Source organism: Lathamus discolor, chromosome 13 (assembly GCF_037157495.1).
Source record: "Lathamus discolor isolate bLatDis1 chromosome 13, bLatDis1.hap1, whole genome shotgun sequence".
NCBI classification, from domain to species: domain Eukaryota; kingdom Metazoa; phylum Chordata; class Aves; order Psittaciformes; family Psittacidae; genus Lathamus; species Lathamus discolor.
The window spans coordinates 3,976,512-3,991,933 of NC_088896.1; the positions used below are offsets into that span (position 1 = coordinate 3,976,512).

At 46.1% G+C, this 15,422-nt stretch overlaps 1 long non-coding RNA gene across 1 annotated transcript; it reads right to left on the bottom strand.

The window, feature by feature from the left end:
* Positions 1-3,873: 3,873 nt before the first annotated feature.
* On the bottom strand, positions 3,874-12,885 carry LOC136021588 (uncharacterized). Its single transcript, XR_010615836.1, has 5 exons — positions 12,797-12,885; positions 12,534-12,648; positions 11,715-11,812; positions 5,015-5,061; positions 3,874-4,366 (listed from the first exon to the last, which is right to left on the bottom strand). It is a non-coding gene; the product is annotated as an uncharacterized LOC136021588 (long non-coding RNA).
* Between the last annotated feature and the right edge of the window lie 2,537 nt (positions 12,886-15,422).

The window sequence follows — 15,422 nt, forward strand, 5'->3', positions numbered from 1 at the left end:
GTGGGACACGGCGGAGCAGAGAGCTCAGATCTACTAATCAGAGTCTAAATTGGAGCCCGCAGGAGGTGCCTATAACAACCTGAGCGGAGAAGACTGACTCATCCCCTTGTTTTCCCCAAGCACAGACTGTATCTGTTTGGCAATAGACCAAGGAAAATGACAGTATAAACTGCCAGATCCCAGCAAATCTCTTCTTTTGCTGCCTCTGTTTTTCACTTCCAAGAGACAGAGTTGGCTTTGTTGCTATCCCATAGAGCAAGCCTCATTCTCAGGTCTCAATGTGGCTCCCTCATCTTCTTAATAAGCCAAGTGAGACAGGAACTGGTCTTTATGCATAGTAAAATCTCTCTCCAAGGGTCAATCAGTTCTCTGCAACCATTTGGGGTCTCCTCAATCAGTAGAAAGACAAATGAGCTTTGCAACATGCTGCTGTTGAGTGCAGTTAAGGCTCACGAGGGCTTTGCTGTAACATCCCCCCAACACCATGTACGAGTCCTTGAAGGGAAGGGTTAGCACTTGGAGTACTTTGCAAGTGAGAGAGTCCTAACAAAGGCAAGAGAGACAAAAGAATGCCAAAAAATGCTGTACTCATCGGCCTGTCTGTATTCATGGAAGAGATGTACAGGTTTAAAAAATATATATAGTAATAGCCTGACTTAAGTGCAGATGAAAGCTGCTGGGCTCCAACTCCTACGAGAGCTCTGCAGGAGCAGCAAGAGCAGCCATGGTGCAGATTCCCCTGAGGATCTCCAGAACTAAAACTGGAAGAATTGCCCCAGGAAAGGACCCCAGAGCTGCTGCCTCCTCCATGCCTGGGGCAGAACTAATCCTGGAAACAGGGTGTTAGCACAGGCCAGCAGAAGAGCCAGAAACCTGCCCTCATTCCCTGCAGCATCTGTTAGTGCTGATGTAAGGCCAGCAGAAATCTTGGGTTCGCAGTTTGAGCATGTTTTCACTAAGAACCACAGTGAGACCATTGACTCTTTTTATACAGCCAACCAAAGAGCCATTTAGGGATAATGACCAAACATGGTTTCATCTTGAAAACCTTTAATAGACTCCTCTATATTATTGAGGTTTTAATGGAGCTACTAGAAAAACAGAAAAAGCAGCACACAAATATTTCTGTTTTCTGTGTTCAGATTAAAACACTACTTTGAATTTTTCCTAAATATTTTCTACACTTCCCCTTCTTCCCCACCCACTCAGAAGTGTTTACATTTGCTATCTCAGCTTTTCCATCAAATCTTTTCTCTTTTCCTTCGTTTTCCCCCTTCTTTCCAGAGCCTTAGAAGAAAAAAAAACACAAGGAAAATGAAAACCTTGTGCTGAACCTGTTAACCATTCTCCCAGGAGTGACTGCTCCCCACAGCTCTGCTCTCTTGCTTTTTCACTTACAAGGGTAAAGAGCTTGAGGAAGCAGCATGCGTGAGCCCCAGACAGAGAGCAGGGCATAGTTCATGAGCCATGTGATGAGCAAGTGATGGCATTTGATGGGACATGATTGGAAGAATCATCTGGTCTTTCCAAAGTAAGAATTAGAAGCTGGGCATTTATAACTAGGTGTGGATTAGACAACCAGTTCGTTTGCTTTCCATTGAGAGATGCCATTCTCCCTTTCAGGCTGAGGAGGACAAGAAGACAGGGAATCTCCAGGCCTCCATGAACATTAATGGAACCAAGGGAAGGAGATGATGGAGCTCAAGTGCTCCTCAGCATAAGCAGACAAGACAGCAGCAATGATTTAGCCACCTTAGAAATATTTTACTTGCAGAGAGACAAACAATTGTGCCTACCTGGTAACTCTATAGTCCCAAGACTTGTCTTGTACAAACAGGATAAGCCTTTCCATGGAAATTATCTTCTTGTCATTAGATAGGCGTCCCTGAGCCAGAGAAACAAACTCCCTCGAGAACAGTGATAAGACCTCTCCAACTGCTGGGAACAGCGAGGTTATCAAATATTCATGGTAATCAAAAAAGAAGGCGATTATATGCAACCCCAATGGGTTAGTATAAATATCAGGCAACATGGGCACAAGTTCTCATGATTATGAGCTCCTGGACTAATAACGCTGATCAGATACAAATGGAGGCATCAGCAGCAAGTGAAACTAGAACCTCTGTTCCCAAACATGCCTACCAGTTGAGTGAATTTGATGTACACACTGGAAGAAGCAAGTTTCAAAGCAAAGCTGCTTTACACAGAGAAACAAATCTGACAAACGCGTTTGACAAACACATGGTTTACTCAACATGTGCAACTGAGTAAATCTCTAGTTTCACTCTATGCCTCCAATGGAATGGAGATTCTATGAGGTTTTACTCTTGAAAGTCTAACTCTTAAGATTGGGAGGCAAGCCGCCTTGGAGGAAACACTTATAACAATTAGGAATTTGGTTTTATATGACACAAAGTAGTAATGAGATGGCCTGTTTATAACATAAAGAAAGCCTTGTCTTGCTTCACTAGGGAGCTAGGGCTACAAGCATGATACCTTGTAAAATCTGCATGCATTGTTCAAGCAGTTCAGAAAAGAAGATAGGTCTGGACAAAGTCATCAGACTGAAAGACCTGCAGACAGATGTTTTGTATTAACAGACAAAAAGAAGAACAAAAACGATCACTATGGCCTGAGAAACAAAGACTCCCCAATACTAGTTGGTTTAGAGGTGCTTGTAGAGGTGCCGTATAAAGCACCTCTACAAGTGTCCACACAGGCATCCAGCCCTGAAGGTGTTATTAGGAGCAACAGGTTTCACTATAGATCTCTCTATCCCACTTCCTAAGATTTCTAGACCCTCCATGTTCACTTCAGCCCAGAAGAAGTCCTCCTGACCCATGATATGGATTCAAAAAATGCGCCTGCCTTGTCTTTACATTGCAGGGTTAATTCCCAGAAAAACCACTAATACATGTACTCATCTTCTAGGTAGGTGCTCCTAATCTTGCCACCACAACTCAAGACCATGTAAAACTCCATGTAAAATACACAGCCAGCTTGCTCTCCATCACTGAACCAGCCTCCACTGAAGCCCTTTCATGACAAGGCCTCAGGTCCATTGAAGGCACCACAAAGGCCCCATGAGAATGGCCATGACAAGAGAACAGTGGGAAACCCAAAACCTCATGGACATTTATGCCATGTTTGTGGCAGTGGGGGAACACTGCTGCTGCTGTTATCTGTGCCGGACTGGAATCTGAGACAGCCCAGGTGCCTTCAAACTCCTGGCCCCATAGCGTTTCCAACACCCACAGCTGAGCAAACCGTTCCATTGTCCAGGCAGAAAACATGGAGAAACCTGACCAAGATCCAGGCAGGACCATGCCGCTCACGCAGGAGCCATTTTCCAGTATCCCATCACTGCAGCATCTGCCTGAACTGACTGACAGTCTGAAGCACAGTGCTTTGTGCTCCTCCCTGCACAAGGGCATTCCAGGACAGCCTGCAAAAACACAGGGTGGGAGCTGGGAGGAAGGAGCCAAGAGTTTGGGGTGGGGGGGAGGAGGAAGCAGGTTGTGGTGGGGTTTTTGTGGCTTGGTTTTTTGTGTTGAGGAGCTGCAGTGTCATCTTGTTTTATTCGTGACATGGCAGGCTGCTGGCAGGATGACTTGGTTGCCAGGGAAACTGCTGGGAAGGTGCACAGGGCTGCTGCCCACATCCAGGCTCCAGGAATGCCTGCCATCAGCAAGGCAGCGCTCCCACAGCAAGGCTGCCGCCAGCCTCCCCATGCCAGGGGATGGTGGACAGGGGCAGAACCAGCAGAAAGCCAAGCGTCTGCTCCCACACCACTCAGCTTAGGGGCTAATCCAGGGCTCTGAGCCACAGAGAGCCCTGTGCAAGGGCTGTGATGTACAGACAGCCCTCGCCCAGCAAGGAGGGGTTAGCATGGTGCCTAATGGAGGCTCTTAGTTTTGTTATTTTTTATTTTTAAATCACTGCCATTAGGAGGATTGTTATGGTTGGCAATTTGCAATAATCAATTTGAAATCACAGTTTGATTAGTTAATGCACTTTCTGCTGCTCTCTCCTCCTAATTTGATTGGGAGGAGAGAAGGGGATTTTCTGGTCTGTGACTGTATTACAGCTCTCACTGTACGTGTGTGCAGCAAACACATCCCTGCTCCTCACCTGGCCCTGTGGGGCCATGCAGGGCTGCAGCAGCACCATGGGCCCTGTGCTGTGCTTGAGCCAGGTACAGCCTGGGTATCCCCTGCCCTCCCCGGGCAGCCCAAAGGCAGTTGTTCCCCCCTGCATATCCCAAGGGGCCAGCCGGCTCTTTCTGCCTCTCTAGGGCTGCATGGAGATTTGTGGTCAAGTGGGCTTTGGAGCATGAAGAGAAGCTGAGCATCGGCTTCAGAAGTACCTGTAATACACAACAACTTCTGGATAAACTCTGGGCAGGCACTGATCTTCACGCTTGTGTGTAATATACGACTATCCTGAAGGTTCTCACTTCAGTGCCTACATGTTATTCCCAGCAGCCATCAACAGCAGATAGAGCAACAAAGCTGGAAGAGTGCTTACAGGAAAGAAGGGAAGGAAATGTTATTCTCTCTCTCTTTTGTGATATATTCAGGTTCTAAATATCTCCATATTAATCTATGAAACGCCCAACCTGCTAAAGCAATGCAGGAATCACTGATCAGCTCTGCTAGAAGAGTGAACATTCAGTCCAGGTAGGCTGTTAGTGCAGGCACTGGTGTGCCTGTGCTAACGTGTACATCCTTTCCAGGGTGTCCCATGGCCTTGCTGGTATTCCACACCAAGTTATGTCTTAGGTTGGCGCCATGCCTGAGGTGCAATTTGGAAGAGCTATGGCACACAAGGACCTGGGCAGTCACAATCTTCCACCTTCAGGAAGAGCTGCAATAGCCTCTGAAAAGGCCTTTCCACCTTAAAAATGACACTATCCTGACACCACATATCCTTTCCCACCCACTCCGGAAACCAAATCACCTCTGAAAAGAGAGTCTTTCCTGTTTTAGAAGAAAGGAATGAAGAGCAAACCAACCTCCTTCAGACTTGCATGTCCCAGATTGGACAGGAGGACCCCAGGAGCTGCAAGGGAAAGTGCCAGTGATGTTAATGTGTAAGACCTGAGCTGCTGCTGTGGCTGGCAGGGTTATAAACCCCAGATCACGCTCACAGAGTGGTCAGCAGAGAATCAGGGGGCAGCATTTCCATCCATTACCCTTTACATACCACCACTCAGGCACTGGCAGAGCCGGGAGGATCCCAAATCTGTCCTCTCCACAGCAAACACTGTACCTTCCAAGAAGTCAGCTGGGGCCACCCTGCTCTGTGCTATTTTCTCTCCCTGTCACTCACGCTGTCTCTTGTAGCTTTTCATTTCTGCTCCTTCCTTTCCCTTCCTGCTCACACTATTCCCGTACTAGGCAGCTTCCTCCACCCACCTCTCCCCATCCCCAAATCTCTGCGTTTAACACTCTGTTCTCATCTCGTTGGTTATTCTCAGCACCGTGTATCAAAGATACATCAGGCAGAAAGGCTGTGACACTCTCCTCTGCTGCCCTAAGTGAGCGAGCTTATGTATGTTGCATAAAAGGGGGGGAGGAAAAAACCCCCAGCAAATCCATCTTTTAGAAGACTTTATACATCCCACCTGCTTGCGGAGCATCCGTGGGAGAAATCTGGATTGTTGCAATTGACATTACCTGGTGTGGTAATTAGGAGCTGTATTTACAGCCTTGCTACCATTTTAATGCTGTTTTGCATCTGTTGTACTTTCACTTAGAGAGTAAATGTAGTGGGGAACATCTGTTTTCTGCTGCCAGCTCATGCGACGGTCCCCGGCCAGCGATTTCCCCTCTGTTACACTGGGCTGTAGTTATTTCAATTATCATTGCAGGAACATCTCCCTGCAGCAACAGGTTCCAGCCCTGGCCCAGCTTTTTGAGCAGGTTTGAGGTGACCTCTCTCACAGGTTAGTTTTATGCAACCCCTTTCACACCAAGGCTCTGTGCTTGCATTCTCTCCAAACCCCAGCTGTTGGTCCATCACTGTATGGGCTTGGTTGCCTCACAAATAGGGATGAAAATAGAGCAGAGACATTTAATTCCTTCCTCACCTCTGTCTTTAACATCAGTGGTGCACCCTGGGATGCCTGGAGCCCCATGTTAGAGGGTCATGACTGGGGGAGCAATAAGGTCTCAGTTGACTTTAAGTTTGTACAGGATTAGCTACTGCAACTAATTAGCTATACTGCAAAGTATAACATAATATGATGGGGCCTGATGAGACTCTTTCCAGGTTACTGATAGAGTCAGCTGATGTTATTGTGAGACCTTTCATAGTTGTCTATCAGTGGTCCTGGGAACCTGGAGAGGTCCCAGTCAACTGGAAGCTAGGAAATGTTATTCCAGTTTTCAAGGACAAGAAAGACAGCCACGGTAATTACAGGCCTGTCAATGTTGTTTCGGTGCCTGGTGAAATTATGGAGAAGATTATTCTAGGGGATACTGAAAAACACTTGAAAGACAATGCTGTTATTGGACAAAGCTAACATCTGTTCATGAAGGGATAGTCATGCTTTATACTACCTTAATATCCTTTCATAACAAAATCAGCCACTTAATGGACAAAGGGAAAGTAGTGGCTGTGGGGTTTTTGTGGATTTCAGCAAGGTTTTTGATACTGTGTCTCACAGTAAGATTCTGGACAAGATATCCAGCATACAGTTCGACATGTACACAGCACAACTGGATGAAGGTCAGGTTCAAAGAGCTGCAGTAAATAGTATAACATCTGGCTGGTGGCCAGTCAATAGTGTTCTTCTCCAAAGCTCAGTTTTTGAGTCCAAGCTCTTCAGTGCTTTTATCAATGACCTGAACACAGGAGTTGAACACACGCTAAGTGAGCTTGACAACAATAATAAATTAGGAAGAACAACTGCTCCCCTCAAGGGTAGAGAGGCCCTTACAGAGAGGCCTTGACACATTAGAGCTCTGGGTAATCACCAGTTGTGTGGAATTTAACAAGTGCCAGATTCTGCACGTGGGACTGCGTAACCTGGATGTACATATAGATTGAAAGACAAGAGGCTGGCGTGCAGCCCTGCAGAAAGGGACTAGTGGGGTTTGGTTGATGGGAAGCTCAATACGAGTCAACAGTGTGCCTTGGCAGCAAAAATGGCCAACCATAGCCTGGGGTGCATTAAGCACAGTACAACTAGCCAGCCAAAGACTTGATTGTCCCATTATACTCAGCCTTGGTGTGGCTTCACCTGCTGTGTGCAGTTTTGGGCTCTACAAGATAAGAAGGATATGCAATTATTAGAATATGCCCAAAGGAAGGACACAAAGATGGCAAAAGGACTAGAGGACGTGATTTATGAGGAGCAGCTGAGGATACTTGGTTTGTTCAGCCTGGAGAAGAGCAGACTGAGGGGTGACCTTGCTACTGTCTGCAACTTCATCATGGGGGAGAGTAGAACTGAAGATGCTGATCTTTACCTCTGGTGATACAATGAAAGGGAAGGGTTTAAAGCTTTGACAGGGGAAGTTCATATTGGCTATGATGAAAAAGCTCTTCACTGAGAGGGTGGTTAAACTCTGAAGCAAGACTCCTAGGAAGTGGTCATGGGCCAAGCCTGGCAGTGTTCAAGCAGAACTTGAACAGTGCTCTTAGATACATGGTTTAACTTTTGGGTTGACCTGTGTGGGTCCCTTCAAGCTCCGGGTACTCTACAATGCTCTTCTTCCACCTAGCTTAGAGGTGCATTGGCGATCCTTCAATAGTATGTGACTTCCCCCAAATGAAGCAGCAGCAGCTGCTGTTATTGCCTTGCACTGAATGAGGGCTTTCGAAATAGAGCTCACCACTGAACTGGTTATCCCTGGACACACATCTCTCTCTCTCTAGGTTACTTCCTTTGTTAATCGGATTCCCCATCCCGACTCGACATCCGAGCCAACATTCCCAACATCTCAGGCACATCCAGTATGTGCCACAAGAGGGCTCCCACTGCCGCAGCAGGGAGGACCCCAGCAGCTGCCTCCTCCTTCCCCGGGTCCTGGCAAATCCTCTGAAGACGGGAGGTTTAGCTGAAAACTCACGGTTTTGGAGTGTCGGACCCAAACATGTCTGTGTTTTCAATCTAAACCCATGATGTCATTTTACTGTCTCATTCCAAATTCCCCCCAGCCCCAAGTATATCACCTGAAGAATATGTAAAAAGGGGACCTTTCATTCACAGAGCTGCAATAGCTTTCACAAGGAAACAGGCTATTGTCAAAACTATTTTACAAGAAGAGAACTGCAGCATAGAGAGGGGCAATGGCTAACTCCCTTTTGACCAAGTTCATACGATGGGTTTCCAGCAGACTCAGAAGTGAAACCGAGGTCTCCCATCTTTACCCAGTGCTCAGAGCTCCACAGTCAATGCCTTCTGAGGAGCTGAGCTGGAGGGTTACACTGTGCCCTTTATCTTTTCATCCTCTCTTCTGCAGTTCCCAGAAGAGCATCCTTCAGCCTAGCCCAGCAACTTGCCTGGATAGGAAAAATGACATGAACGCAGCCAGAAAGCATTTAAATCACTGCACTGATAGAGCTATGGACGTAGTACTCCTTGTTCTGGTTTCAGCTATTTCAGGTAGTACTGAATCAAGCTAAACTGGCACAAGAGCATCTGCTTGCCCCAGGTAGAGCTGTGTAGTCATACGAGGACTGATGTTCTCTGAGCAGAACTCAGACAGCAAGCTGGTGAGACAGAGTGGGAGAGCTGGGTGGTAGCTGTGGCTGCGAGAGTAGAGGAGGTGGCAGCCTGAGGTTGTAGTCCCAGCAGGGAGATGATATCACAGATCAGAAAGGTTATCACAGACCTTAAATGCCAAGCTCATCCTCCAGACAACAGCCTGGCTCAAAATTGCCTTTGTTAATCCTGTAACACCACGCATTGAGGGAGGAAATCTGGCTGCAAAAGGCTCTGCTCTGTGGCATCAAAGCAGACATGGAGAGACTTTTCTGCAGCTTAGGACTCGTTTTCTACATAGCCCAGGTAGTCTGCAGCCAAACCCTTTCCTGATTCACTACCCTGGTCAATCTTTCCTACTCAAACTGGGCCGCTCCAGGCTGGTGCTGCCTTCCCATTTCTGCGCATCAGTGCTGAGCACAACAGCTTTTCTCTCTAGACAATACTATGCCACAACTAACTGTCAGTAAACAGCAGCAGCTTGAAGATGCACCAGGAAAACCATTCTGCTCTGCGATATGTTTAAGGGGGAGAGCTAGGGTTGTGCAGGGCTTTTTCACCATAAAGCCAACAGAAGGCTCTTAGTTTATTTAGGTCAATTAACTTCAGCTTTCAAATTAAGTTCTCATCTCATTTTACAGGCAAGCTGTAAGCAAAGCATAAAAAAAAAGGTCAGCTGAGGAGAGCGCAGCTCAGGATTTTCAGACTGTTAAGTAATTTAAACCCAAAAGGTAGAAACGATATTGAGATCAGAGTGCGCAGAGCACCTAGCCACCCCTGCTGCTTCATGCACTTGTTTCCCCTTTGCTCTGTGCACCAAATCTCCAAGGCAGAAGAAGGTAGGAAAAAAAAAAAGGAGCTGATATAAAAAGCTGCACAGAGGAAGCCATTTGTGGTACACAACAACACGTTTGTTGGTCTCACACACCCGGGAGTGATGCTCCATATTCTTGAGTGCCATCTACTGGCATTTTTATCTCTTTGCTATATATTAAAGCCAACCCCAGTGTTAAAAGAGCAGTCAGGTTGCAGTCAAGCACTTGAAAAATGCCAGAATCCAGCCTGCACAGATAACCAAAGCTCAGTCCCCTTGTATAGATGCATTGCAACACACATTGTAATAATATGATCGTGGACCACTTTTTTTTTTTGCAGGAAAAAGCTCCCTTTCATACACCAGATGGATGGTGCTCTCTTAATGAGCAGCTATTCAATATTTTTCTTTATCCTCATCATTCAATATGTAGCCCTGTGTCCGGGGTATGGCATACGATTGAAGTCTTGGTCTAAATAATGAGCTATTAATTTTCTCTTGGGCTTTCACAGCATTTATTATCATAGTATTCAAGTGGTTTGCAAACATTAATTTGCCTTAGAGCAGCCCTGCGAGGAAAGGTGGGATTCTTCTTGTAGAGATGAGGAACTGAGGCACAGCCAAATTGAAACCAGGAGGGTACCGAGTGGTTGGGAGCTCGATTTGAGATGCAAAAAAAGACCCATTTCTTAGAGCTTTGCAAATCAAAGCTTTCAGCATTTAGGACCCTGCTCTGACAGCCTTCACATTCAGCTATGAGCCCACAGCTTTTCCAGTCCCATCTGCCGCAGCAGCTGGGAGCCCAGCAGCAGTGGGGTTCATTTGAGATGAAGTTTGCATCTTATCTAGTGAGTCTGCTGCAGGCATGCTTCAGTAGATACAAAGGGACACAGGCCCCCAAAAGCCCCTTCTCAGGGATGGTCGTCTCCCACCATGGATTGCAAGGATCACCTAAACAACCATTTCAATCTGGGGCAATCAAAATTGCATACTTACTACGGGTCATCCCAAAGACCATCTCTTCCTCATAATACAACCCACCACAAAACACCTCCTCACGCACCTCCGGCAAGCTGAAGGCTTATAGAAGAAGGCAAAAAATCATGGCAAAAACATGCCGAAGGAGGAGAGAGCAAGAGTCTTGCCACTAATGAATAGTAGTTGCCGTTGATTTAGAAGAGCCCATAAACCCAGTGCTATAGAAGACAGCAAAAGCCTCATCTGTATTGCCTCATCTGTATTGCCTGCCTAAGTAGTACAGAGGACAATGTGCTCTCTCATGTCTAAATCCATCAGGCAGCACAACCCAGCCCACAAGAGCAGCTACACCAACCCCAGCCCAAGAGGGCAGTGCCAGGACATGCGCCAGTGTGGTTTGTTTCTCACAGCAGCTCTCCCTGAAGTTTCAGAAGAGGCAGAAAAGACCCAAACCACAACCAGCAAGTCAGGGATGAGGACAGGGGGAAGGATAAATCCCTTCTTGACAACTGTTGCTTCCCCCACAGCTCTGATGTCAGGCTGTAGACTCCACAGCCACTGAGGAAAGGATGAGCTCACAGCCAGTGACTGCCCATAAGCATGGAGCTCGGAGTGAGCTGCTTCACACCACCACAGCCTTTTTTAGCAGAGGCAGGGCTTCCATTCCCTGCTCTGGGGCTGGGCATCATGTCAGCCCAGTGCTCTGCACATCCAGCCCGTCACTCTGCCCTGACAAGGGGGTTTTCCAGCTCCCCATTGCTATTTTCATTCTGCTCTGCACACCCAGCAGAATTACAAGACCGTCTGGGGAACAGAAATTATGGTTTTGTGTTGTATTGAGAGAAGGAAGCAGTACTCGTTTGCACCGTTACAATACGGTATTTCCTTATTACTCTCCATCCTTTTCCATCCCTTACTCCTCCTAATACCTTATTTGCATTTTTGATCAGACCTGTACAGCGAGGAGATGCCTTCAGGGAGTTGGTTATAAAAGTGCCCAGGTCTTTTTCCTGGGCTGAATCAATTAATTTACACCTCTGGGAATAAAACGATTTTTTTTCCTACTATGTGTACAATTACTCCCAGTTTTCATTGCTAAGAGAGGGGAAAAACAAGGCTTTGAAATGCAAAGTCACATGTGCAAATCATCATCTCCGGCAGCGAAAGCTTCATCCGCATGCTGTGACCCCAGGTGGGGCAGTATCTTACCTATGCAAGAAGGACCACTGCCTCTTCTGCACTGAGCTGTCCACACCAAGACATCAAGGCTCATCCTCGCCCCGCGTCCCTGGTGATCAGCGGTGGCCCTGCCAGAGGAGATGCATGGGATAGTTCAGTAGGAGACCAAATTACCCTGTGCATTCCCAAACCACAGCAGCATCCACAAATCCGGTCATGGGGCTCACGCTCCCCTCGCAAGGCTCTCTTCCTGAGCCCCCTTCAGCCCCACTGCCCAGCCCATTTCTGAAGTCTGCAAGGCTCTTCACCACAAACCCCCAACAAACCCAGCATGGGGATGTTCTGGGGGTTTTCCATCTAATTTACTAAGGTTCTTCAGCCCAACTTCCTCCTATGTCTGTCCCTCACTGGCAGCAGGGAATACGTCTCACATAACACTGGAAATATTGTCTCTCAGTACGAAAAGAGAGGAGAAAATGCGTAGTGTGGTCTATACCTTCTTCTAGGTGGCAACCAGTGCTAGATCTACGCCTGATAAGCTCCTTGTAGCTGCCTCAAGTAAAATGCTTTTCCAGGCCTGGCCAGCAATCAGATCTTGCCTTGCACAAGAGCTGAACCACCTCCTTTTCCTACAGCCCATGTTCACAGAAGGCAACAGTGCTTTAGAAATGCCCAAATTAGTTAAGAGTATTACCCATCAGGCTTGATAATCTTCAAATGTGAATGCTGCTGATTAACCACACACACTGACCCTTACCCTCCCCTTGACATTTCAATTCCTCTCATTCCCTTATCCTTTGCTCTGTCATTTCTCTCTCACACCACTTTCTCCATTAACATAAAACTCACCAAATTGGATTCAGGCAACACCCACCAGTTTGGCTGAGTTTATTTCTTGTTGTTACTGACACGCTGGCACTCACTTGCTTTGGCCAGTGACCAATGGACCTGAAGAAAGCACATCCTGCAAAAGACTCAACCAGGGATCTTGGATAACTGCCTAATAAACTTTGGGGCTTCCTAATGAAGCCAAACCTGAGCAAATATCCAGAACCTTCCCCTCCTGCTTCAAGGTTCAAAGCAGCTTTTCAGGATTCCTGGGATTGACTTACTGAGGTGAAAGATCTTTTCCGTACCAACAAGCCAGGGGGACTGTCCTGCCCAGAGGCTGCAAAGGTGCTGGGAGGGAAGAGCCACCCAGCAGCACCCACTGCTGCAGGCTGCAGCACAAAGCACCTCAGTTTCCCTCTCTCGTTTTATATGAACAATCACAGCCACCCGTTACGGGGCAGCAGCATCTCCAGGTGCAGAGCATCCTTCTCCACACCAGGCTCCAATCTCAAGCGAAACAAGTTAGAAACCAAGTTCTCTTCCTCGGACAAACTCCCTGCCCATGTTTAGGTTGAACCCTGTAGAAAACAGTTAATTAATCTCTCTTGCTGCGGCCTAATTCGCTTTTCAACATGTGGCTGTCACTTCCCTGTCATCACAGCTGATTTACAATGGGGTTTAATTAAATCCTCCGTACATTATTCAGCATTCTCTGAAGACAACACCAAAGCAGCCAAGGGTATTTAAAATGTCACCTGCTGAGACGTATCATCTCCTCCTAAATAAATATGACAGTGATCAAACTTTGGCTAATTACAGTGACTTCGTTATTTGTTTGTATGTTTTAATATTTAATTGCTTTCGTGTTCATCCAATTACAAAGCAACAGCAAATAGAAATTAACTTTTTATCAGCGTGTTCCCAGCCCAGCTAATCAGCACTTCAAAGGCCAGACACAATAGGAGGCCATCCAACCTGAGAGAGCTTTACAATATATTCTCTGCTGAATGGACCGTTCTATTAAATTAAGGGAGAATTGTGTTTGTCAGGGTATTCCCAGCTCCCACCCAGATTCCCTTTATGTGGCTGTTTATGGGCCTTGTTGTAGCATCCTTGCAGCAGGATAGTAAATTGTTTGTACAGCTCCTGCCCTCATTCCAGCAGCGCTGCTGTCTGCTCTGCAACTGCCCCAGGTAACAGCAGCCTGCTCTGTGTCAGAGAAAGAAAACCTGCGAAAAGCTTCCCTTTGGCAGCTCATGCCCCCTTGGTTAGTGGAGGGGAGCACACAGAACACACACACACATCTTGCTCGCTGGCACAGGGCAGCAAAGGCAGCATCACGTGAAGCATCCCATTCAAAGTAGCCTAAACTGGCGCAGAAGTCCAATCTAACAGATTGAGATTTTCAGTGCTGGCAGCACCAGCGCAGTTGCAGCAGACGCTGGAGTGCTCACAAGCCATGGCTTTACAAGAACTTCATTTTAATCCTTGTTCACATGTGCCTGTTGCCGTTAGGCTCAGCTTTCCAACGGAAGCGGTTGCATGGACTCCTGTCCGTGAGATCTGCACCCATTTTAGTAACTACCAGAGGAAAACAGTGAGAAAAGCCTCTGAATACATAACTGATAGAAACAGGATTATTCCTGCCAGCGCAACGATCTTGCCAGTGAGCAGCAAACTATTTGTGTTGTCACAAATCTGCTGTAGAAAACAAAAGGTTAAGTGTAGCTGCTTTGCCTCCTAGCAGGAGTGAAAGCTTGCTGCAGACAAAGTGATTTAGGGTCAAAGAAAACAGCTAAATAGCACATTTGCCAAACATCAGAGGACAAATACCACCAGACAAGCACATGCATAAATGACCCACATTAAAGAGAATTGATCTGCATTGTGTTTGTCCTGCATTTTCATTGCGTTGCCCCGTTATTATTACTACAAAAAAGCCAAGCCTTTTAGTTGCCACAGGGAAAGTCTGGACAAGAGAGCAAGAATTGTGCTGCAAGTGAATGTGATTTTAGGAAGCAGTCTGCAGAATAATGGTAATAAAGCACAATCTCCTTGGTTTTAAGTATTCAAGCAAAAACAATCTATGCATATATAAACTCAGGCAGTAGAGATTTCCCTTGGAAGCATACACAAATACTAATGTTACAGCCCAACCTTACCATGTTGTGCTTTGGAATTCATAAGAAGTCTCTCTTTCTATGTGTGCACAAAGAGAATAAAGAAAAACACTTCCAGAACTGGAGATTAAACAAATTTGAAGGGGGTTTTGCCACATGTGCCACTGTTCCTCAAACAGGTTGTACTCAACCATCAAAGCACGAAATGAAAATCTCAAAGAGCCAAGTAGAACCGCAGGTCCTTCATACTGATGCTAGGAGAAGTCACAGTGACCATCACACCAGTATTTTACCTGTCTACCCAAATCTATTACAGCAAGGCCATGCAAGAAATAGGAAAGATAACACTGAAGACTGATTTCTGCAAACTACACTGCAACAGCAAGAGCGCATCTTTGTCCCTGGAGCATCATGAGATCCGGTACCCAGAGAGACACCATCTCTCTGAACCGGCTGCTGCGACACAACATCATACACAGATTCTCAATATGAGAAAAAATTTATTCTAAGGGGAAAAAAAGGTACTTTCATCATATGGACTTTTTTCTTAAAAAAAAAAACACAAAAACAACCTCTGTTTTTTCCCCACTGAGAAAAAACTTTATGTTTAATTTTAGGCTTGTCTCATAAAATATTAACCAAAGAAATACTTTTGAAATACTTTGATTTTATTGAAATTATGTTTGAAAAACTTCGATTTTATTGAAATTAAATATTTAATTTGACCCAATTTTTTTTTTTCAGATTTTTTTTTTCTTTCTAACTTTGAGACTGGTTTCATTTGAGT